Here is a 25,325-nt window from a genome sequence, read left to right as displayed (position 1 = left end):
TTTTTATCATTTACCTACCCGAGGACGAGTAGGAATTAAGCTTGGGGATGCTTGATATGTCTCCAACGTATCTATAATTTTTTATTGTTCCATGCTATTATATTATCTGTTTTGGATGTTTAATGGGCTTTATTATACACTTTTATATTATTTTTGGGACTAACCTACTAACCCAAGGCCCAGTGCAAATTCCTGTTTTTTGCCTATTTTGGTGTTTCGCGGAAAAGGAATATCAAACGGAATCCAAACGGAATGAAACCTTCGAGAGAGTGATTTTTGGAACAAACGTGATCCAGAGGACTTGGAGTGGACGTCAAGAAACAACCGAGGAGGCCACGAGGCAGGGAGGCGCGCCTCCCCCTGGGCGCGCCCCCACCCTCGTGGGCCCCTCGCAGCTCCACCGACCTACTTCTTCCTCCTATATATACCCATATACCACGAAACCATCCAGGAGCACCACGAAACCCTATTTCCACCGCCGCAACCTTCTGTACCCGTGAGATCCCACTTGGGGCCTTTTCCGGCGCTCCGCCGGAGGGGGAATCGATCACGGAGGGCTTCTACATCAACACCTGAGCCTCTCCGATGATGTGTGAGTAGTTTACTGATACGTCCATTTTGCATCATGCTTTTATATCGATATTTATTGCATTATGGGCTGTTATTACACATTATGTCACAATACTTATGCCTATTCTCTCTTATTTTACAAGGTTTACATGAAGAGGGAGAATGCCGGCAGCTGGAATTCTGGACTGGAAAAGGAGCAAATATTAGAGACCTATTCTGCACAGCTCCAAAAGTCCTGAAACTTCACGGAAGTCATTTTTGGAATTAATACAAAATACTGAGCGGAAGAAATACCAGAGGGGGACCACACCCTGGCCACGAGGGTGGGAGGCGCGCCCTACCCCCCTGGGCATGCACCCTGCCTCGTGGGCCCCCTGGTGGCCCTCCGGTGCCCATCTTCTGCTATATGAAGTCTTTCGTCCGAGGAAAAATCATAAGCAAGCTTTCGGGAAGAAACTCCGCCGCCACGAGGCGGAACCTTGGCGGAACCAATCTAGGGCTCCGGCAGAGCTGTTCTGCCGGGGAAACTTCCCTCCGGGAGGGGGAATCATCGCCATCGTCATCACCAACGATCCTCTCATTGGGAGGGGTTCAATCTCCATCAACATATTCACCAGCACTATCTCCTCTCAAACCCTAGTTCATCTCTTGTATCCAATCTTTGTCCCAAAGCTTCAGATTGGTACCTATGGGTTGCTAGTAATGTTGATTACTCCTTGTAGTTGATGCTAGTTGGTTTATTTGGTTGAAGATCATATGTTCAGATCCATTATGCATATTAATACCCCTTTGATTATGAACATGAATATGATTTGTGAGTAGTTATGTTTGTTCCTGAGGAGATGGGAGAAGTCTTGCTATTAGTAGTCATGTGAATTTGGTATTCGTTCGATATTTTCATGAGATGTATGTTGTCTTTCCTCTAGTGGTGTCATGTGAACGTCGACTACATGACCCTTCACCATTATTTGGGCCTAGAGGAAGGCATTGGGAAGTAATAAGTAGATGATGGGTTGCTAGAGTGACAGAAGCTTAAACCCTAGTTTATGCGTTGCTTCGTAAGGGGCTGATTTGGATCCATATGTTTCATGCTATGGTTAGGTTTACCTTAATACTTATTTTGTAGTTGTTGATGCTTGCAATAGGAGTTAATCATAAGTGGGATGCTTGTCCAAGTAAGGGCAGCACCCAAGCACCGGTCCACGCACATACCAAATTATCAAAGTACCGAACGCAAATCATATGAACGTGATGAAAACTAGCTTGACGATAATTCCCATGTGTCCTCGGGAGCGCTTTTCTCTATATAAGAGTTTGTCCAGGCTTGTCCTTTGCTAAAAAAAGGATTGGGCCATCTTGCTGCACTTTATTTACAGTTGTTACTTGTTACCCGTTACAAATTACCTTATCACAAAACTATCTTTTACCGATAATTTCAGTGCTTGCAGAGAATACCTTACTGAATACCGCTTGTCATTTCCTTCTGCTCCTCGTTGGGTTCGGCACTCTTACTTATCGAAAGGACTACGATAGATCCCCTATACTTGTGGGTCATCAAGACTCTTTTCTGGCGCCGTTGCCGGGGTGTGAAGCGCCTTTGGTCGGTGGAATTTGGTAAGGAAAAATTTATATAGTGTGCTGAAATTTACTATCACTTGTTACTATGGAAAGTAATCCTCTGAGGGGCTTGTTCGGGGTATCGTCACCCCGACCAGTAGAGCAAATAGTTGCTCCTCAACCTACTGAACCTACTGAAAATGTTTACTTTGAAATTCCTTCGGGTATGATAGAGAAACTGCTAGCTAATCCTTTTGCAGGAGATGGAACATTGCATCCCGATTTACACTTAATCTATGTGGATGAAGTTTGTGGATTATTTAAGCTTGCAGGTATGCCCGATGATGTTATCAAGAAGAAGGTCTTCCCTTTATCTTTGAAGGGAGATACATTGACATGGTATAGGCTATGTGATGATATGGGATCATGGGACTACAAGCGATTGAAATTGGAATTTCATCAGAAGTTTTATCCTATGCATCTTGTTCATCGTGATCGTAATTATATATAATTTTTGGACTCGTGAAGGAGAAAGCATTGCTCAAGCTTGGGGGAGGCTTAAGTCAATGTTATATTCATGCCCCAATCATGAGCTCTCAAGAGAAATGATTATTCAAAAATTTTATGCTCGGCTTTCTCGTAATAATCAAACCATGCTCGATACTTCTTGTACTGGCTCTTTTATGATGAAGACTATTGAATTCAAATGGGATTTATTGGAAATAATTAAATGCAACTCTGAAGATTGGGACCTCGATGAAGGTAAGGAGTCAGGTATAACACCTAATTTTGATTGTGTTAAATCTTTTATGGATACCGATGTTTTCCGTGAATTTAGCACTAAATATGGACTTGACTCTGAATTAGTAGCTTCTTTCTGTGAATCCTTTGCTACTCATGTTGATCTCCCTAAGGAGTCACATAGAAGTAAAAGTAGTTGCACCTATTAAAGTTGAATAAAAGACTATCACTTATAATGATCCTATTGTTCCTACTACTTATGTTACGAAGCCACCTTTCCGTGTTAGAATAAAGGATCATGCAAAAGTTTCAATTGTTGTCAACAAAAGTAATATTAGGACACACAAACCCCCTGAGCAAGTTAAAGTTGAACCAAATATTGCTATGGTTAAAGATATCTTGGCTGATAATATTGATGGGCATGTTATTTACTTCTGCAATGAAACTGCTAGAATTGCTAAGCCTGGTGCTAAAGATAAACCTAGACCTATTATAGGCATGCCTGTTATTTTTGTTAAAATAGGAGATCATTGTTATCATGGCTTGTGTGATATGGGTGCTAGTGCTAGTGCAATACCTCATACCTTATCAAAGAAATTATGCATGATATTGCACCTGCTGAGATAGAAGATATAGATGTTACAATTAAACTTGCCAATAGAGATACTATTTCACCGATTGGGATTGTTAGAGATGTTGAAGTCTGGTGTGGGAACATTACTAGCAAGAACATTAAATATCCTACTGATTTTCTTGTTCTTGGTTCCCCACAAGATAGCTTTTGTCCCATTATATTTGGTAGACCCTTCTTGAACACTGTTAATGCTTAGATAGACTGCGAAAAGGATCTTGTTACTATTGGTTTGGGTGATATGTCTCATGAGTTTAATTTTGCTAAATTTAGTAGACAACCCCGTGAAGAAGAATTGCCTAGTAAGGATGAAATTATTGGTCTTGCTTCTATTGCCGTGCCTCCTAATGATCCTTTAGAACAATATTTGCTTGATCATGAAAATGATATGTTTATGAATGAAAGAAGGGAAATAGATGAAGTATTCTTTAAACAGGGACCTATTCTGAAACACAACTTGCCTGTTGAAATCCTAGGGGATCCTCCTCCACCCAAGGGTGATCCCGTGTTTGAGCTTAAACCATTGCCTGATACTCTTAAATATGCTTATCTTGATGAAAAGAAGATATATCCTGTTATTATTAGTGCTAACCTTTCAGAGCATGAAGAAGAGAAATTATTGAAAACTCTGAAGAAGCATCGTGCTGCTATTGGATATACTCTTGATGATCTTAAGGGCATTAGTCCCAACACAAAATAAATTTGGAGAAAGACGCCAAACCAGTTATTGATCACCAACGATGGCTAAATCCTAAGATGAAAGAAGTGGTAAGAAAGGAAATATCAAAGCTCCTTGAAGTAGGTATAATTTATCCCGTTGCTGATAGTCAGTGGGTAAGTCGTGTCCATTGTGTCCCTAAGAAGGGAGGTATAACTGTCATTCCTAATGATAAAGATGAATTGATTCCACAAAGAATTATTACAGGTTATAGGATGGTAATTGATTTTCGCAAATTAAATAAAGCTACTAAAAAAGATCATTACCCTTTGCCTTTCATTGATCAAATGCTAGAAAGATTATCCGAACATACACATTTTCGCTTTTTAGATGGTTACTCTGGTTTCTCTCAAATACATGTGTCAGTTGATGATCAAGCAAAGACCACTTTTACTTGCCCTTTCGGTACTTTTGCTTATAGACGTATGCCTTTTGGTTTATGTAATGCACCTGCTACCTTTCAAAGATGCATGATGGCTATATTCTCTGATTTTTCTGAAAAGATTTGTGAGGTTTTCATGGATGATTTCTCCGTTATTGATCCTCTTTTGATGATTGCTTGAGCAACCTTGATCGAGTTTTGCAGAGATGTGAAGAAACTAACCTTGTCTTGAACTGGGAAAAGTGCCACTTTATGGTTAATGAAGGTATTTTCTTGGGGCATAAAATTTCTGAAAGAGGTATTGAAGTTGATAAAGCTAAAGTTGATGCTATTGAAAAGATGCCGTGTCCCAAGGACATCAAAGGTATAAGAAGTTTCCTTGGTCATGCCGGTTTTTATAGGAGGTTCATTAAGGACTTCTCAAAAATATCTCGGCCTCTGACCAATCTCTTACAAAAAGATATCCCTTTTGTCTTTGATGATGATTGTGTAGAAGCTTTTGAAATACTTAAGAAAGCATTAATTTCTGCACCTATTGTTCAGCCACCTGATTGGAATTTACCCTTTGAGATTATGTGTGATGCTAGTGATTATGTTGTAGGTGCTGTTCTAGGGCAAAGAGTTGATAAGAAATTAAATGTTATTCAATATGCTAGTAAAACTCTAGACAGTGCCCAGAGAAACTATGCTACTACCGAAAAAGAATTCTTAGCAGTTGTATTTGCTTGTGATAAGTTCAGACCTTATATTGTTGATTCTAAAGTAACTATTCACACTGATCATGCTGCTATTAAATATCTTATGGAAAAGGAAGATGCTAAACCTAGACTTATTAGATGGGTTCTCTTGCTACAAGATTTGCATATTATTGAGAGAAAGGGAGCTGAGAACCCCATTGCAGACAACTTGTCTAGGTTAGAGAATGTTCTTGATGACCCACTACCTATTGATGATAGATTTCCTGATGAACAATTAGCTGTCATAAATGCTTCCCGTACTGCTCCATGGTATGCTGATTATGCTAATTACATTGTTGCTAAATTTATAGCACCTAGTTTCACATACCAGCAAAAGAAAAAAAATTCTACGATTTGAGGCATTACTTTTGGGATGACCCACATCTTTATAAAGAAGGAGTAGATGGTGTTATTAGACGTTGTATACCTAAGCATGAACAGGAACATATCCTACGCAAGTGTCACTCCGAAGCTTATGGAGGACACCACGCTGGAGATAGAACTGCGCATAAGGTATTGCAATCCGGTTTTTATTGGCCTACTCTCTTCATGGATGCCCGTAAGTTTGTCTTGTCTTGTGATGAATGACAAAGAATTGGTAATATTAGTAGACGTCAAGAAATGCCTATGAATTATTCACTTGTTATTGAACCATTTGATGTTTGGGGCTTTGATTATATGGGACCGTTTCCTTCCTCTAATGGGTATACACATATTTTAGTTGTTGTTGATTACGTTACTAAGTGGGTAGAAGCTAGTCCAACTAGTAGTGCTGACCATAACACCTCTATTAAGATGCTTAAAGAAGTTATTTTTCTGAGGTTTGGAGTCCCTAGATATTTAATGACTGATGGTGGTTCACATTTTATTCATGGTGCCTTTCGTAAAATGCTTGCTAAGTAGGATGTTAATTATAGAATTGCATCTCCATATCACCCCCAGTCTAGTGGTCAAGTAGAATTGAGCAATAGAGAGCTCAAATTAATTTTGCAAAAGACTGTTAATAGATCTAGAAAGAATTGGTCCAAGAAACTTGATGATGCATTATGGGCCTATAGAACTGCATATAAGAATCCTATGGGTATGTCTCCGTATAAAATGGTTTATGGAAAAGCATGTCACTTACCTCTCGAACTAGAACATAAGGCATATTGGGCCATTAAAGAGCTCAATTATGATTTCAAACTTGCCGGTGAGAAGAGGTTGTTTGACATTAGCTCACTTGATGAATGGAGAGCCCAGGCTTATGAGAATGCCAGACTGTTTAAAGAAAAAGTTAAAAGATGGCATGACAAAAGGATACAAAAGTGTGAGTTTAATGTAGGTGATTATGTGTTGCTATTCAACTCTCGTTTAAGATTTTTTGCAGGAAAACTTCTCTCTAAATGGGAAGGTCCTTACGTTATTGAGGAGGTCTATCGTTGCGGTGCCATAAAAATCAACAACTTTGAAGGCACAAATCCCAAGGTGGTGAACGGTCAAAGAATCAAACATTATATCTCAGGTAATCCTATAAATGCTGAAACTAATATTATTGAAACCGTAACCCCGGAGGAATACATAAGGGACACTTTCCAGAACGTTTCAGACTCCGAAAAAGAATAGGTATGTGGTACGGTAAGTAAACCGACTCCAAAATAGTTCTAATGGAATTTTTTCTTTGTTTTGGAATATTTAAGAAAATAGGAAAATAAGAAGCAGTCCGGTAAGGACACGAGGCTTCCATGAGGGTTGACGCGCGCCCTACCCCCCTGGGCGCGCCCCCTGCCTCGTGGGCACCTCGTGCGCTTTCCGGACTCTGTAATCTTGCACGATACTTCTTTTGGTCGGTAAAAATTCATTATATAATCTCCCGAAGGTTTTGACTCTCGTATCACGCAATTTCCCTCGGTTCTGGTTTCGAGCTGTTTTTCTGACAAATCTAGATCACCATGACGTCTCCAAGTGCCCGCAAGGACAAGTTCTTCGAGAAGGTCATCAACCCCTACCTCGCGGAGGTGCTGCAACACCCTCAAACCATTGAGATGCGTGAGGGGTTGCTGCACATCCGCGATGTTGAGGGACCAAGGAGGACCGGAAGCATGGAGACAAAGCTTGAGGTAATGGAGCAACAAGTTTTCGAGTGTCAGGAGATGGTGGAGCGTGGACTAGACTCCAATCACATAATGATCACGGAGTTCACCAACAGCCACAAGCTGGACGTCAAGGACATTGTGGAGGCCATCTTCAAGCTTCATGATAAAATCGAACATCTCCAAGCCCAGATCCATGACCTGCAAAACCAAAACTGTGAGTATGAATATAGATTCAAGAGGATGAGTTTGGCTGTAGATTTAAGGATCCCGGAGACTCTATCATCCTTTTCTGATGGTGAGCCCATGCCTTGGAAGAGGGACGACAAGCCTACGTCATCAACAACTCCGTCTCCTTCACCAGCAAAAGAGATATAATCACATGGGTATGGGCACTCCCCTTGGCAACTGCCAAGCTTGGGGGAGGTGCCCCGGTATCGTATCACCATGACACTCCTATCTTTATCGTCTTTCTTAGTTCGATCCTTTTGGTAATATCTTGGTCTAGTAGAATAAAGTTTTAGTATGATTTAGTTTTGAGTTTTGTTTTATGATCCCTCTATGTAATCTAGTCCGTGAGCAATATATAATAAAGATTAATGTTGAGTCAAGGGCTTGATTATTTTGCTATGATCTTGAGGTAATTAAAGAGAAAGAAAGAATAAAAAGTAATAAAGAGATCATATTAATTTTATGGAGAGTAATGACTTCACATATAAAGAGTATGATGATTAAAAGTTGTTGAGAGTTGACAAACATAGTTTTGGTCATCGTTGCAATTAATAGGAAATAATAAAGAAAGAGAGGTTCTACATATAAATATACTATCTTGGACATCTTTTATGATTGTGAGCACTCATTAAAATATGACATGCTAAAGAGTTGATGTTGGACAAGGAAGACAACGTAATGGGTTATGTTTTCTTATATCCGAAATGAAGTATATTGTCATGGATCATCCAACATGTTGAGCTTGCCTTTCTCCCTCATGCTAGCCAATTCTTTGCACCATGTAGAGATACTACTTGTGCTTCCAAATACCCTTAAAACCAGTTTTGCCATGAGAGTCCACCATATCTACCTATGGATTGAGTAAGATCCTTCAAGTAAGTTGTCATTGTTGCATGCAATAAAAAATTGCTCTCTAAATATGTATGACTTATTAGTGTGGAGAAAATAAGTTTTATACGATCTTGTGATGTGGAAGAAATAAAAGCGACGGACTGCATAATAAAGGTCCACATCACAAGTGGCAATATAAAGTGACGTTCTTTCGCATTAAGATTCATGCATCCAACCCCAAAAGCACATGACAACCTCTGCTTCCCTCCGCGAAGGGACTATCTTTTACTTTTATCTTCTACCCTTATGCAAGAGTCATGGTGATCTTCACCTTTCCTTTTTACATTTTATCCTTTGGCAAGCACACTGTGTTGGAAAGATCCTGATATATATATCCAATTGGATGTAAGTTAGTGATAACCCACAAGTATAGGGGATCAATTGTAGCCTCTTTCGATAAGTAAGAGTGTCGAACCCAATGAGGAGCTAAAGGTAGAAAAAATATTCCCTCAAGTTCTATCGACCACCGATACAACTCTACGCACGCTTAACGTTCGCTTTAACTAGAACAAGTATAAAACTAGAAGTACTTTGTAGGTGTTGTGGGATAGGATTGCAAGAATATAAAGAGCGCGTAAATAAAAAGTAGGGGATGTTTAGATAAAGACACAATAAAGTAAATATAGCGAGTGTGGAAAAGTGGTGGTAGGAGTTGCGAAATAGTCCCTTAAGCAATTGACTAGTTTATTAGACCGATAGCAAGTTTTATGTGGGAGAGGCCACTGCTAGCATGTCATCCCTGACTTGGAATTCTATGCACTTATGATTTGAACTATTAGCAAGCGTCCGCAACTACTAACGTTCATTAAGGTAAAACCCAACCATAGCATTAAGATATATTGGTCCCCCTTCAGTCCCGTATGCATCAATTTATATGCTAGGTTGAAGCTTCTGTCACTCTTGCCCTCCAATACATAGTCCTATCAACATACAACTAACCCTATGGTGTGATCCACTCACGCGCTCATATGATGGGCACCAAAGGACAGCAACATAACCACAAGCAAATTAAATCAATCATAGCAATTCATCAACCACCGATAGGACAACGAAAATCTACTCAGACATCATAGGATGGCAACACATCATTGGATAAAAATATGAAGCATAAAGCACCATGTTCAAGTAGAGGGTACAGCGGGTTGCGGGAGAGTGGACCGTTGTAGATAGAGGGGGGAGGTGATGGAGATGTTGGTGGAGATGGCGGAGGTGTTGGTGACACTACTAGGAAAAGGCCTGCTAGTGGCGCACCTGTTTTGGCTACTAATGGCGCACTACAGGTGCGCCACTAGCATCACGCCATTAGAATCTTTTACTAATGGCACACCACAGGTGCGCCATTAGTATCTGGTATACTAATGGCGCACCAGTTTTGGCTACTAATGGCGCACCACAGGTGCACCACTAGCATCACGCCATTAGAATTCTTTACTAATGGCGCACCACAGGTGCACCTGCGCCATTACTATCTGACTTAGTAATGGCGCACCACATAGAAGTGCGCCATTACTAACAATTTTTTTTCAAAATTTTCAAATTTTTTTAATTTTTTTTTAAATTTCACAATTTTTTTCGTTTTTTTCTTAATCACTCCGTGGTCAAACTTCCCGAAAGGTCACCCATCCTCACACTACTCCAGCCCGAGCACGCTTAACTTCACAGTTCTATCCAACCCCAGCACCAGCTCACTTCACACGCACTTGTTGATATATCTATCATATCAATCCTATTAAACCTTGTTGATGTATAGAACTTTGTTCATGTTCATGAGTGTGATGAAATTTTGAAAAAATATTTCAAACTTCCCGATCATATTACGTATCATATTTTGAAAAAAAATTCAATTTTTTTTTGAAACCAATTTTTTTTCTATTACTAGTGGCGCACCTAGCAAATGGTGCGCCACTAGTAAGTTTGATTTTTTTTTTCATTTTCCCCCCTCTAGATCTTAAAAGCCCCGTATCTTTCGTTCTGTTAGGTTTTTGGGGATTTTGAAGATGTTGAACCAGGTTCCCCCGGTTCAAATCGTATGTAACTTTTCGAGTAGATGATTTTTCATATAAAAAGCTTTTTAATCCGAGTTCGTATGCAAAAGTTATGCCCATTTTACAAATTCCAGAGAGATTTTGCAAATAAAGTCGAAATTCGTATTTGTAAATTTTCCCAACAACTAGACCACATATCACATGGGAAACTTATTTTATTTTATTTTTTTGACATTTCCATCATTTTCTTTTATTTTTTCTAAAACTGAAAAGGCGGGCCACTTGGGGGGGGGGGGTCGGTGGAATTTTTGGGCAAAGTTAGTAATGGCGCACCGTGGGTGTGGTGCGCCATTACTAGTTATTACTAGTTAAACTAGTAATGGCGCACCACACCCACGGTGTGCCATTACTAACTTTGAAAGAAAAAATAAAAAAAATTGTTAGTAGTGGCGCACCGAGGGTGTGGTGCGCCATTACTAGTTAAAACTAGTAATGGCGCACTATCCCCTCGGTGCGCCATTACTAGTTTTGAAAAAAAATTAAAAAAAATTGGTTAGTAGTGGCGCACCGAGGGTGTGGTGCGCCATTACTAGTTAAACTAGTAATGCCGCACTATCCCCTCGAGCGCCATTACTAGTTTTGAAAAAAAATAAAAAAAATTTGTTAGTAGTGGCGCACCGTGGATGTGGTGCGCCATTAGTATTTAGACACTAATGGCGTACCAACACATGGTGCGCCATTAGTATATAGTAGTGACGCACCACATGTGTGGTGCGCCATTAGTGTCCATATTATCTATAGCCCTTTTCCTAGTAGTGTGAAGATCGCGGTGATGATGATCGCCCTCGGCGGCATTCCGGCGCCACCGGAAGCGAGGGGGAGAGAGCCCCCTCCTTCTTCTTCTTCCTTGACCTTCTCCCTAGATGGGAGAAGGGTTTCCCCTCTGGTCCATGGTCTCCATGGCGTGGGAGGGGCGAGAGCCCCTCCGAGATTAGATCTGTCTCTCTGTCTCTCTCTGTTTTTGCGCTCTCCTCTGCTGCCCTTTCACCGTTTCGTGTATATATGGAGATTCGTAACTCCGATTCGATTGAAACCTTCGCCGTGATTTTTCCCAAAAATTAGCATTCTTGCGGCCGAAGAAGGGCATCAACCGCTTTACGGGTGGCCCACGAGGGTCAGGGGCGCGCCCAGGGAGCAGGCGTGCCCCCTGCCTCGTGGCCACCTCGGGCACCGTCTCGCGATGATTCTTCTTTCGGAATTCTCCAAATATTCCAAAAATATTCTCCGTCCGTTTTTATCCCGTTTGGATTCAATTTGATATGGATATTCTGTGAAACATAAAACATGCAACAGACAGGAACTAGCACTAGGCACTGGATCAATATGTTAGTCCCAAAAATAATATAAAAAGTTGCCAGAAGTATATGGAAGTTGAATAATATTGGCATGGAACAATCAAAAATTACAGATACGACGGAGACGTATCAGTATCCCCAAGCTTAATTCCTGCTCGTCCTCGAGTAGGTAAATGATAAAAAAGATTATTTTTGATGTGGAATGCTACCTAGCATAATGTTGATCATGTATCTAATCATGGCATGAATATTAAGACACGAGTGATTCAAAGCAATAGTCTATCATTTGACATAAAAACAATAATACTTCAAGCATACCAACCAAGCAATTATGTCTTATCGAAATAACATAGCCAAAGAAAGCTCATCCCTACAAAATCATATAGTCTGGCTATGCTCCATCTTCACCACACAAAGCATTCAAATCATGCACAACCCCGATGACAAGCCGAGTAATTGGTTCATACTTTTTAACGCGCTTAAGCCTTTTCAACCCTCACGCAATACATGAGCGTAAGCCATGGAGATAGCACTATAGGTGGAATAGAATAATATGATGGGGGTTATGTGGAGAAGACAAAAAAGGAGAAAGTCTCACATCAACGCGGCTAATCAACACGCTATGGAGTTGCCCATCAATTGATGTCAATGTGAGGAGTAGGGATTGCCATGCAACGGATGCACTAGAGCTATAAGTATATGAAAGCTCAAACTAAAACTAAGTGGGTGTGTATCCAACTTGCTTGCTCATGAAGACCTCGGGCATTTGACAAAGCCCATCATCGGAATATACAAGCCAAGTTCTATAATGAAAATTCCCACTACTATATGAAAGTGATAACTCAAGAGACTCTCTATATGAAGAACATGGTGCTACTTTGAAGCACAAGTGTGGTAAAAGGATAGTAACATTGCCCCTTCTCTCTTTTTCTCTAATTTTTTTTCATTTTCTTTCTTTTTTTGGGCCTTCTCTTTTTTTGGCCTTTCTCTTTTTTTTATTTTTTTATTTTTTTTCGTCCGGAGTCTCATCCCGACTTGTGGGGGAATCATAGTCTCCATCATCCTTTCCTCACTGGGGCAATGCTCTAATAATGATGATCATCACACTTTTATTTACTTACAACTCAATATTACAACTCGATACTAGAACAAAGATATGACTCTATATGAATGCCTCCGGCGGTGTACCAGGATGTGTAATGATCTAGCGTAGCAATGATATCAAAAAAAAGGACAAGCCATGAAAACATCATGCTAGCTATGTTACGATCATGCAAAGCAATATGACAATAAATGCTCAAGTCATGTATATGATGATGATGGAAGTTGCATGGCAATTATCTCAGAATGGCTATGGAAATGCCATGATAGGTAGGTATGGTGGCTGTTTTGAGGAAGATATAATGAGGCTTATGTGTGATAGAGCGTATCATATCACGGGGTTTGGATGCACCAGCGAAGTTTGCACCAACTCTCGAGGTGAGAAAGGGCAATGCATGGTACCGAAGAGGCTAGCAATGATGGAAGGGTGAGAGTGCGTATAATCCATGTACTCACATTGGTCATAAAGAACTCATATACTTATTGCAAAAGTTTATTAGCCCTCGAAGCAAAGTACTACTATGCATGACCCTATGGGGATAGATTGGTAGGAAAAGACCATCGCTCGTCCCCGACCGCCACTCATAAGGAAAGCAATGAAAGAACACCTCATGCTCCGACTTCGTTACATAACGGTTCACCATACGTGCATGCTACGGGACTTGCAAACCTCAACACAAGTATTTCTCAATTTCAAAATTACCCAACTAGCACGACTCTAATATCACCACTTTTATATCGCAAAACTATTGCAAGGAATCAAACATATCATATTCAGTGATCTAAAAGTTCTATGTAGGATTTTATGACTAACCATGTGAATGACCAGTTCCTGTCATCTCTCTAAATAGATATAAGTGAAGCAAGAGAGTTTAATTATTTCTACAAAAGATATGCCCACGCTCTCACAAATATAAGTGAAGCAAAAGAGCATTCTACAAATGGCGGTTTTCTATGTGAAGAGAAACAGGCAATCCAAACTTCAAATGATATAAGTGAAGCACATGAAGCATTCTATAAAGCCGTACTCAAAAGATATAAGTGAACTGCATAGAGCATTCTATAAATAAACCAAGGACTATCTCATACCAGCTTGGTGCATAAAATAAAAATGAAAACAAAATGCAAAAGACGCTCCAAGATTTGCACATATCACATGAACGAAACGAATCCGAAAACATACCGATACTTGTTGAAGAAAGATGGGATGCCTTCCGGGGCATCCCCAAGCTTAGACGCTTGAGTCTCCTTGAATATTTACTTGGGTTGCCTCGGGCATCCCCAAGCTTGAGCTCTTGCCTCTCTTCCTTCTTCTCACATCGAGACCTTCTCGATCATCGAACACTTCATCCACACAAAACTTCAACAGAAAACTCGGTAAGATCTGTTAGTATAATAAAGCAAATCACTACTCTAAGTACTGTTGAAAACCAATTCATATTTTGTTTTGGCATTGTTTCTACTGTAATATAACTTTTTCATGGCTTAATCCACTAATATAAATTGATAGTTTCATCAAAACAAGCAAACTATGCATCAAAAACAGAATCTGTCTAAAACAGAAAAGTCTGTAATAATCTGATCATTCACCATACTTATGATACTTGAAAAATTCTGCCAAAATTAGGAAAAATAATATATTTGTATATAAATACAGTGCAAAAAGAATCAGAACCATTTGACGTTCCACTAAAAAACTAAAAATCGCGCACTACAGCCAAAGTTTCTGTCCTGCACCGTACAAACCAACAAGCATTGTAAACATCCTAAAGGCAAACCTTGGCACATTATTTTTATAATACAATGGAATTGTACAAGGGGATAATTATTTTTGTTGAAAATTTTCTGTAATCAAGATTCACAAAGTTTCCGTGAGCATGAACAAAGTTCAAGGAGCTCTCCCACTTCAACAATGCTTGTCTTTCTCACTTTCGCTTTTCTTTTTGAAAAAGTTTTAGGTTCCCCTCTTTATTTTTTTGTTTTTAAACTATATAAAAGCACACAACAGAAATAAATGACTCTCTAAAAATTCCGGGTTGTCCCCCTGGCAGCGCTTTCTTTAAAGCCATTAAGCTAGGCATATAGTGCTCAAGTAGTGAATCCACCCGGATCCCAAGGTATATCAAAGCCAATTTTAATTAGCAATGATTTGGCATTTAGTAATGAGCACAAGGAAACATATATCATGCAACAACGAAGTCTAACTCTCTTCCTATGCATCGGCATGTCATAAAAGAACAATTCATGCACACCTAGTAAAGGCCAATGCATAGTATAAATAGTTTTTTGCCATTTTGTCATGTGAGAAACATAGAGAGGTGGAGATATAGTTCCTCTCTCATAATAATTGCAAGTAGGAGCAGCAAGCACATGCATATTATATCTATCAAAATCATCATGTGTAGTAGTAAAACGCAACCCATCAATATAATCCTTAATAAGCACAAACTTCTCCGATATAGTGTAATCGGGAGAATTCAAAAAGATAATAGGACTATCATGCGTGGGTGCAATAGCAACAATTTCATGTTTAACATAAGGAACTATAGCAAGTTCATCTCCATAAGCATCATTCATATTGGCATCTTGGCCACAAGCATAGCAAGCATCATCAAAAAGGGATATTTCAAGAGAATCAACGGGATCATAATAGTCATCATAGCAATCATCCTTCGGTAAGCACGAAGGGAAATTAAACAATGTATGAGTTGAAGAGTTACTCTCATTAGAAGGTGGGCACGGGCAGCTAATCCGCTCTTCCTCCTTTTGTTCTTCGCTCTCCTCATCATCTTTTTCATCCAATGAGCTCACAGTTTCACCTATTTCTTCTTCCATAGACTCCTGCAAAATATTAGTCTCTTCTTGGACAGCGGAGTAGTCCTCAATGTATGGTTCAACATAGGCATTAGAAGCATAATTATCATAGCAATATTTATGTATGGCAAAATTTTCAGATTTGTAAAGAGTAGCACCATACTTTTCAATCAAAGAAGCAATTTCATAAGCACCCTTAAAAGCAACAAATTCTTCAATTTGTTGAACATCATAGTAATTATAAACACCCTTAGCATACGAAGATACGATGCCATTATCACTAAACTCACATTGGTAGGGAAGGTGTTTCTTAGGGTTTTCAGAACAACAAGTAAAATCATATATTTCACATAAATTCCAAGCATAGCATTGCAAACGATAAATTTAACCCAGTAAAAGTTTCCCTTTTTCAGATATACGGTGTCGCACATAACAAGCATGCTCATCTAAAGATTTGCCCTCAACTAAGCTAGTTGGCGTTTCAGCACGAGCACAAAGGGATCGAAGATGATCCAAGTAATAAGCTTCAGTAGTGTGATAGATTTTGAGTGGTTTTTCAACCATTGGTTCAGTAGGTACAACTAATTTTTTTTTCGTATTTTGCGTTTCCTACCCATAACTAAAGAAAGAAAACAACTAAGAACAGCAAATAAAAATTACTTAGTGATAAAGCAAACAAGCACACACGAGAATATTCACCCCACGCTATTTCTCCCCGGCAATGGCGCCAGAAAAAGGTCTTGATAACCCACAAGTTTAGGGGATCAATTGTAGCCTCTCTCGATAAGTACGAGTGTCGAACCCAACGAGGAGCTAAAGGTAGAACAAATATTCCCTCAAGTTCTATCGACCATCGATACAACTCTACGCACGCTTAACGTTCGCTTTAACTAGAACAAGTATGAAACTAGAAGTACTTTGTAGGTGTTGTAGAATAGGATTGCAAGAATATAAAGAGCGCGTAAATAAAAAGTAGGGGCTGTTTAGATAAAGACACAATAAAGTAAATATAGCGAGTGTGGAAAAGTGGTGGTAGGAGTTGCGAAATTGTCCCTTAAGCAATTGACTAGTTTACTAGATAGATAGCAAGTTTTATGTGGGAGAGGCCACTGCTAGCATGTCATCCCTGATTTGGAATTCTATGAACTTATGATTGGAACTATTAGCAAGCGTCCACAACTACTAACGTTCATCAAGGTAAAACCCAACCATAGCATTAAGATATATTGGTGCCCCTTCAATCCTGTATGCATCAATTTCTATGCTAGGTTGAAGCTTCTGTCACTCTTGCCCTCCAATACATAGTCCTATCAACATACAACTAACCCTCTGGTGTGATCCATGCGCGCGCTCATATGATGGGCACCAAAGGACAGCAACATAACCACAAGCAAATTAAATCAATCATAGCAATACACCAACCACCGATAGGACAACGAAAATCTACTCAGACATCATAAGATGGCAACACATCATTGGATAATAATATGAAGCATAAAGCACCATGTTCAAGTAGAGGGTACAGCGGGTTGCGGCAGAGTGGACCGCTGTAGATAGTGGGGGGAAGGTGATGGAGATGTTGGAGGAGATGGCGGAGGTGTTGGTGAAGATCGCGGTGATGATGATCGCCCCCGGCGGCGTTCCGGCGCCACCGGAAGCGAGGGGGAGAGAGCCCCCCTCCTTCTTCTTCTTCCTTGAACTTCTCCCTAGATGGGAGAAGGGTTTCCCCTCTGGTCCATGGTCTCCATGGCGTGGGAGGGGCGAGAGCCCCTCCGAGATTGGATATGTCTCTCTGTCTCTCTCTGTTTCTGCGCTCTCCTCTGCTGCCCTTTCAAGCCGTGATTTTTTTTTCCCAAAAATTAGCTTTCTTGCGTCCGAAGAAGGGCATCAATTGCCTTACGGGTGGCCCACGAGGGTCAGGGGCTCGCCCAGGGGGCAGGCGCGCCCCCCTGCCTCGTGGCCACCTCGGGCACCGTCTCGGGATGATTCTTCTACCAGAATTCTCCAAATATTCCAAAAATATTCTCCGGCCGTTTTTATCCCGTTTGGATTCCGTTTGATATGGATATTCTGCGAAACATAAAACATGCAACAGACAGGAACTAACACCGGTCACTAGATCAATATGTTAGTCCCAAAAATAATATAAAAATTTACCAAAAGTATATGGAAGTTGAATAATATTGGCATGGAACAATAAAAAATTATTGATACGACGGAGACGTATCAGTTAGCACGAGCTATTATTGTTGACGTTACCCTTGAGGTAAAAGGTTGGGAGGCGAAGCTATAAGCCCCTATCTTTCTCTATGTCCGATTAAAACTCCATACCCATAAGTATTGCGTGAGTGTTAGCAATTGTGAATGACTAAATGATAGTTGAGTATGTGGACTTGCTGAAAAGCTCTTACATAGACTCTTTCTGATGTTATGGTAAATTGCAATTGCTTCAATGACTGAGGTTATAGTTTGTTAGTTCTCAATGAAGTTTCTGATTCATACTTGACATTGTGAACAGATTATTACTTGAGCATAAGAAACCATATGACAATATCCATATATGTTGCTGTTATAAGAATGATCATGATGCCTCATGTCCGTATTTTATTTTATCGACACCTCTATCTCTAAACATGTGGACATATTTATCGTTATCGGCTTCCGCTTGAGGACAAGCAAGGTCTAAGCTTGGGTGAGTTGATACGTCCATTTTGCATCATGCTTTTATATCAATATTTATTGCATTATGGGCTGTTATTACACGTTATGTCACAATACTTATGCCTATTCTCTCTTATTTTGCAAGGTTTACATGACGAGGGAGAATGCCGGCAGCTGGAATTCTGGACTGGAAAAGGAGCAAATATTAGAGACCTATTCTGCACAGCTCCAAAAGTCCTGAAACTTCACGGAAATCATTTTTGGAATTAATAAAAAATACTGAGTGGAAGAAATACCAGAGGGGGTCACACCCTAGCCACGAGGGTGGGAGGCGTGCCCTACATCCCTGGGCGCGCCCCCCTGCCTCATTGTAACACCCCAAAAAATTTGACCTTGTTTTATTAATTAAAATTTTGCCAGGAAATTTAATTTTTTATTTTCTGGATTTATCTTTTGATTTCGGAACCTCTCTTTTCTTTGATCTTGTGGAGTTTTTACCCCAAGTGAAAACTTTCAAAAAAGTATTATTGGACTTGTATACCCTCTCAAGAAAAAATTTCTTTTATCAGTGGATTTATTTGCATAATTGCTTTTCCTGAGCTTTATTCTTTTAAAAATGATTTTTATAAGCTTTAGAGCCTCTTTTGCACTACAACCATTTGATAAATGCATTTAAAATTTCCACCAAAATTAGGGGATGTTAATATGAGTATAATATTCAACTTTATGCCACAACCCATTGATATTCTTTGAAAAATTTGAGCAAAACATCCTCTTTTACTCTCTGGTCCAGTGAGGTGTTTTCTACTACAACCATATTTTAACTTGCCCTAATACCCATGATTCTTTTTCCTGCTTATAAACCACCCTACAAAACCCTTAAGTCCAGGAGAGTGGACCCATTGGAGTATTTTTGGTTCATGCAATTACAGCCTTTAGTTTCTATCCAGATTTGGTTTTCTCAAAAACTTGCACTAACAAGTTTTTGTTTTTGACAAACTAACCTTGCCACCCTCTTTATCATCCAAAGAGACTATGATCTGGAGTTTTTGGCCACCCCAAGAGTTGCCTAGATGCCCATGGCATTCTGTCGAGCACCTTGTGTTCATGGACAGCTTTGGCATAGTTTTATGTTTGCACTGTGATCTTGCCCCTCTGGACAAACCAGCATGTCCGCTAGTCTCCTAGCCACCACTAACCTGGACCTGTTAACTACCAGCCTCATTCAAGCCCTCTAGCACGCGTTGGCATTTCGTCGAGCACCTGGCATGCGTGCTCTGGGCGCGGCCAGAGCGCGCGTTTTGCACGTGCGTGCACCCGAGCCGCCGCGTCTTGCCCCTGGCCTTTGCTCACCCCAGGGCCACGCCCTGTCCTCACACGCTTACCAGAACCCTCCAAGCCACCCCTGGCACCCCACAGAGCCACCGTCAGGTCGGCCATGGCAGCTAGCTGACGGCCGCAGCAGGCCCCGGCCGTGGCAGCACCGCCTGAGCCACTCCAGCACGCCAGCTGCCCTTTGGAACAGCTCGAGCTCATCCGCGAGCTCGTTTGATAGCGCACGTCGCCACCACGTCGCCCTGCAGCTACAGAACGGCGGTTCGCCGGCGTTCTTATCCGCAGCCGCGGGAACCGACCTCGACCGCCTATAAAAGGAGCCCCCGAGCTCGTCCAGACCCTCAGGCGACCTCAGGCCATCTCCCTAGTGCTCCCATAGCCAACAATCGACGGAGGGACGCCTTCTTCCTCGTCTCCGGACAGTTCGGCCGCCGCCACGCTCCGGTGCCGAACGTCGCGAGCAGAGCCTCCCCACCTCATCCAGCGCCACCGTCCGACTCCCCTCAACCGTGCGGAGCCGCCCCACCTCTCTAGCCCGATCGGGAGCCACCATAGCTCGAGACCCCGATCCACCCAAAACCACCGTCCGCCGCGGAGCTCGCCGCCAGCGACCCCCTCCATCCCCGCCAGCCTTTCGACCACGGGGAGGACCGCCCTAGACTGGCGGATCCATCCCTGCCCTCGGGGCCCCGTGGGGAGCCGCCGTTCGCCGGTGTCGATCGCCGGAGCCCCGCCTCTGTTCGGCCAGAGGAGGAAGGCGTCGGGGGACGACTGGTCAAACCTGACCTGTGGACCCAAGGGACCCACTGTCAGTGACCCACGAGTCGACCCACGCTGGCTTAAGTGGAAATGTATTCCACCGAATACGCCTTCGCTATGGGAAAGCGTAAGCCCCCGAACCGTTTCCTTTTTCTGTTTTTTTTTATTAAAAACAGACTTTTGACTAAACTTTGACTGGCTATAACTTTTTAAATATAAGTCCAAATGACTTGATTCTTTTTTTGTTGTTTCTCAAATTCTGTCTAGTTTATTTTCATGTTTATTTGAAATTTTTCCAGACACCTTTTTTGTACTGTTTTAAAATTATGTGTTAATTTAAATTTCCTCAAAATAGGATTTTGGAGAGAGAAGAAAACTTTCAAAAAGTTTTTGGGATGCACCCTGCCTCCCCACAACTTGAAGGAAAGCATTCTGAACCCTGGCATAATATTTTTGTGTGTTGTTTGACATGGTTACAACACCACCTTGACATGGAGCATTCATTATTTTATGTGACGATACGATCATACGCATGAGTGCATAATGAAGATTCTTTCCTGTTAGAAAGGGATATGCTTGTGATAGTAATCATCTTCGTATGCCTTTCATGCCTACCGGAAGGAAGCCGGGAAAGCCTCTGTCTTGGGTAGACACGAGCTTGTCTCCAGTCTCCGTCGAGACGGTTGTGTACGGTATGGCATAGTAAGGTATGATGAGTGGGGATTCTGTCTGTTGGTTGAAACACATTTGCTATGCTAATCATGCAGGGAATACTTAAACCTCCTGAGTCAGCCGTAGATCGAGTCTTGTTCCAGTAACCCCCATACTTGTTTCGTACTACCACTTGTCCCTGCCATAGGTAGGGTACGGTTCAGTAAGTTGTCAACCCCTTACCTAGCACACACCGTACAGAGAGGCCATGGTGGAAGATACCGGAGGCATCCGGTAGGCATGCCACCTGGTCCGGGGGCATGGGTGTTTCGGTTGTAGCCGAAGGGGTAGCTCCCCTAGCTTGCGCGCGGTATAAATTTTGTGATCCCATGCTAAGTCGAGGTTGTAGCCTCCCCACTTAGAGTTTTGCTTAATGGGTGTCGTGGGTGATTCCAGACACCGGTAAGTTAGGCTGGTGTGTGCGGTTTGGTGTGTTTTCAATTAAAAGACCGTAGACGGAATTAGTCCCGATGGACTAAAGAAATCCGTTACCCATGGGTAAAGAGTACACCCTCTGCAGAGATTATACATCTATTCGAATAGCCGTGTCCATGGTTAAGGACTACAGTCTGGGATGGGTCAAGTGTCGTTCTTAGTGTCGGTCTTCGGAGGAAAAACTGCTAAACCAGAACATTGATTATGACCTGTGACATATGAGGATTATGATTATTATTATTGTGGACTAACCATTTACATTATTTGAATTATTGAGTATCCCTGGGACGGTTCTACCTCCTGGATACTCACTGCGATTATTCTCTTATAAGCCCTTTATGTGGTGTCGCCCAGACGTCCGACTGTGGCATGCTTGTTATTTAATTTACTTATAAGCCCTTTATGTGGTGTCGCTCAGACGCCCGACTGTGGCATGATTGATATTTAAATTACTTATAAGCCCTTTATGTGGTGTCGCTTAGACGCCCGACTGTGGCATGCTTGATATTTAAATTACTTATAAGCCCTTTATGTGGTGTCGCTCAGACGCCCGACTGTGGCATGCTTGTTATTTAAATTACTTATAAGCCCTTTATGTGGTGTCGCACAGACGCCCGACTGTGGCATGCTTGTCATTTCTATTATTTATAAGCCCTTTATGTGGTGTCGCATAGACGCCCGACTGTGGCATGCTTGTTATTTCTTTTATTTATAAGCCCTTTATGTGGTGTCGCTCAGACGCCCGACTGAGGCATGATTTATCGTATTATCCTTTCGAGGCGTCGCTTCAAACACCCGATCGGTGCATTCTATTTCTACTCTCTCATTGCATACTCATGTTTTATATAAACAACCTGCTTGCGTGCATCATGGATTTTTATTTCGTGACTGACGTTATGATCATAGAATATTTCGGAGTATGATTATCCCCTATTATATTATACCAGTGTTCATAATGTTTGCGAGTACATTCAAAAGTACTCACTGGCTTGTCCCTGGCTATTGTCTTGGCCAGATTTCTTGCATGGAGAAGAGCATTGCGATGACAGCCCCGGAACCCATGCAAAGGTGATAGCAGCCTCGCGAAGATAGGAGTTATCCTGGTCAGCTGTTCCTGTGGGAAATGGAGTCCCATAGACGCAGATGAACCACAAACCGCTTCCGCCATCAACCACTAGAAACCAATTGTTGCACTCATAGGCCACAATGGTCTTGTACTACATATCTTGTACTTTGCTTGGAATTTCTATATCAAGTTGGTGCCTCATCAGCTAACAGTAATCCTGGGGCTGGTGAGCGCAAGGGCCATTTTCTGGGAAATTGATGTCCCGAAAATCCGGTCCTGACAGTCATGGGCCCCCTGGTGGCCCTCCGGTGCCCATCTTCTACTATATGAAGTCTTTCGTCCAAGGAAAACTCATAAGCAAGCTTTCGGGAAGAAACTCTGCCACCACAAGGTGGAACCTTGGCGGAACCAATCTAGGGCTCCGGCAGAGCTGTTCTGCCGGGGAAACTTCCCTCCGGGAGGGGGAAATCATCGCCATCGTCATCACCAACGATCCTCTCATCGGGAGGGGGTCAATCTCCATCAACATCTTCACCACCACCATCTCCTCTCAAACCCTAGTTCATCTCTTGTATCCAATCTTTGTCCCAAAGCCTCAGATTGGTACCTGTGGGTTGCTAGTAGTGTTGATTACTCCTTGTAGTTGATGCTAGTTTGTTTATTTGGTGGAAGATCATATGTTCAGATCCATTATGCATATTAATACCCCTCTGATTATGAACATGAATATGATTTGTGAGTAGTTACGTATGTTCCTGAGGACATGGGAGAAGTCTTGCTATTAGTAGTCATGTGAATTTGGTATTCGTTCAATATTTTGACGAGATGTATGTTGTCTTTCCTCTAGTGGTGTCATGTGAACGTCGACTACATGACACTTCACCATTATTTGGGCCTAGAGGAAGTCATTGGGAAGTAATAAGTAGATGATGGGTTGCTAGAGTGACAGAAGCTTAAACCCTAGTTTATGTGTTGCTTCGTAAGGGGATGATTTGGATCCATATGTTTCATGCTATGGTTAGGTTTACCTTAATACTTCTTTTGTAGTTGCAGATGCTTGCAATAGGAGTTAATCATAAGTGGGATGCTTGTCCAAGTAAGGGCAGCACCCAAGCACCGGTCCACCCACATACCAAATTATCAAAGTACCGAATGTGAATCATATGAACGTGATGAAAACTAGCTTGACGATAATTCCCATGTGTCCTCGGGAGCGCTTTTCACTATATAAGAGTTTGTCCAGGCTTGTACTTTTCTACAAAAAGGATTGGCCCATCTTGCTGCACTTTATTTACACTTGTTACTTGTTACCCGTTACAAATTACCTTATCAAAAAACTATCTGTTACCGATAATTTCAGTGCTTGCAGAGAATACCTTACTGAAAGCCGCTTGTCATTTCCTTCTGCGCCTTGTTGGGTTCGACACTCTTACTTATCGAAAGGACTATGATAGATCCCCTATACTTGTGGGTCATCATTTACCACAGACCTTCGGGTCCATACTAATAAGCTAGATGGCTTCTTCTCTCTCTTTGGATCTCAATACAAAGTTCTCCTTGATCTTCTTGGAGATCTATTCGATGTAACTCTTTTTGCAGTGTGTTTGTCGAGATCCGATGAATTGTGGGTTTATGATCAAGATTATCTATGAACAATATTTGAATCTTCTCTGAATTCTTTTACGTATGATTGGTTATCTTTGGTAGTCTCTTCGAATTATCAGTTTGGTTTGGCCTACTAGATTGATCTTTCCTGCAATGGGAGAAGTGCTTAGCTTTGGGTTCAATCTTGCGTTGCTCGATCCCAGTGACAGTAGGGGAAACGACACATATTGTATTGTTGCCATCGAGGATAAAAAGATGGGGTTTATATCATATTTCTTGAGTTTATCCCTCTACATCATGTCATCTTGCCTAATGTGTTACTCTGTTCCTATGAACTTAATACTCTAGATGCATGCTGGATAGCGGTCGATGTGTGGAGTAATAGTAGTAGATGCAGAATCGTTTCGGTCTACTTGTCGTGGACGTGATGCCTATATACATGATCATGCCTAGATATTCTCATAATTATGCACTTTTCTATCAATTGCTCGACAGTAATTTGTTCACCCACCATAATACTTATGCTATCTTGAGAGAAGCCACTAGTGAAACATATGGCCCCGGGGTCTATTTTTCATCATATTAATCCTCCGTCAACTAGCTATTTCTGTCGCCGTTTATATTGCTTTCTTTACGTTCAATCTTTTTCATAAAAATACCAAAAATATTATCTTATCATCCCTATCGGATCTCACTTTTGCAAGTGGTCGTGAAGGGATTGACAACCTCTTTATCGCGTTGGTTGCAAGGTTCTTATTTGTTTGTGTAGGTACGAGGGACTTGCGTGTGGCCTCCTACTTGATTGATACCTTGGTTCTCAAAAACTGAGGGAAATACTTACGCTACTTTGCTACATCACCCTTTCCTCTTCACGGGAAAACCAACGCATGCTAAAGAGGTAGCATGGGGCCCCTCCGGTAGTTATTAGCCTAGTATTTTTTTTTATATTCCAAAAGAATTCTCCATAA

Source organism: Aegilops tauschii, chromosome 7 (genome assembly GCF_002575655.3).
Source record: "Aegilops tauschii subsp. strangulata cultivar AL8/78 chromosome 7, Aet v6.0, whole genome shotgun sequence".
In the NCBI taxonomy this organism is placed as follows: domain Eukaryota; kingdom Viridiplantae; phylum Streptophyta; class Magnoliopsida; order Poales; family Poaceae; genus Aegilops; species Aegilops tauschii.
Note: the sequence above shows the minus strand (reverse complement) of the source record.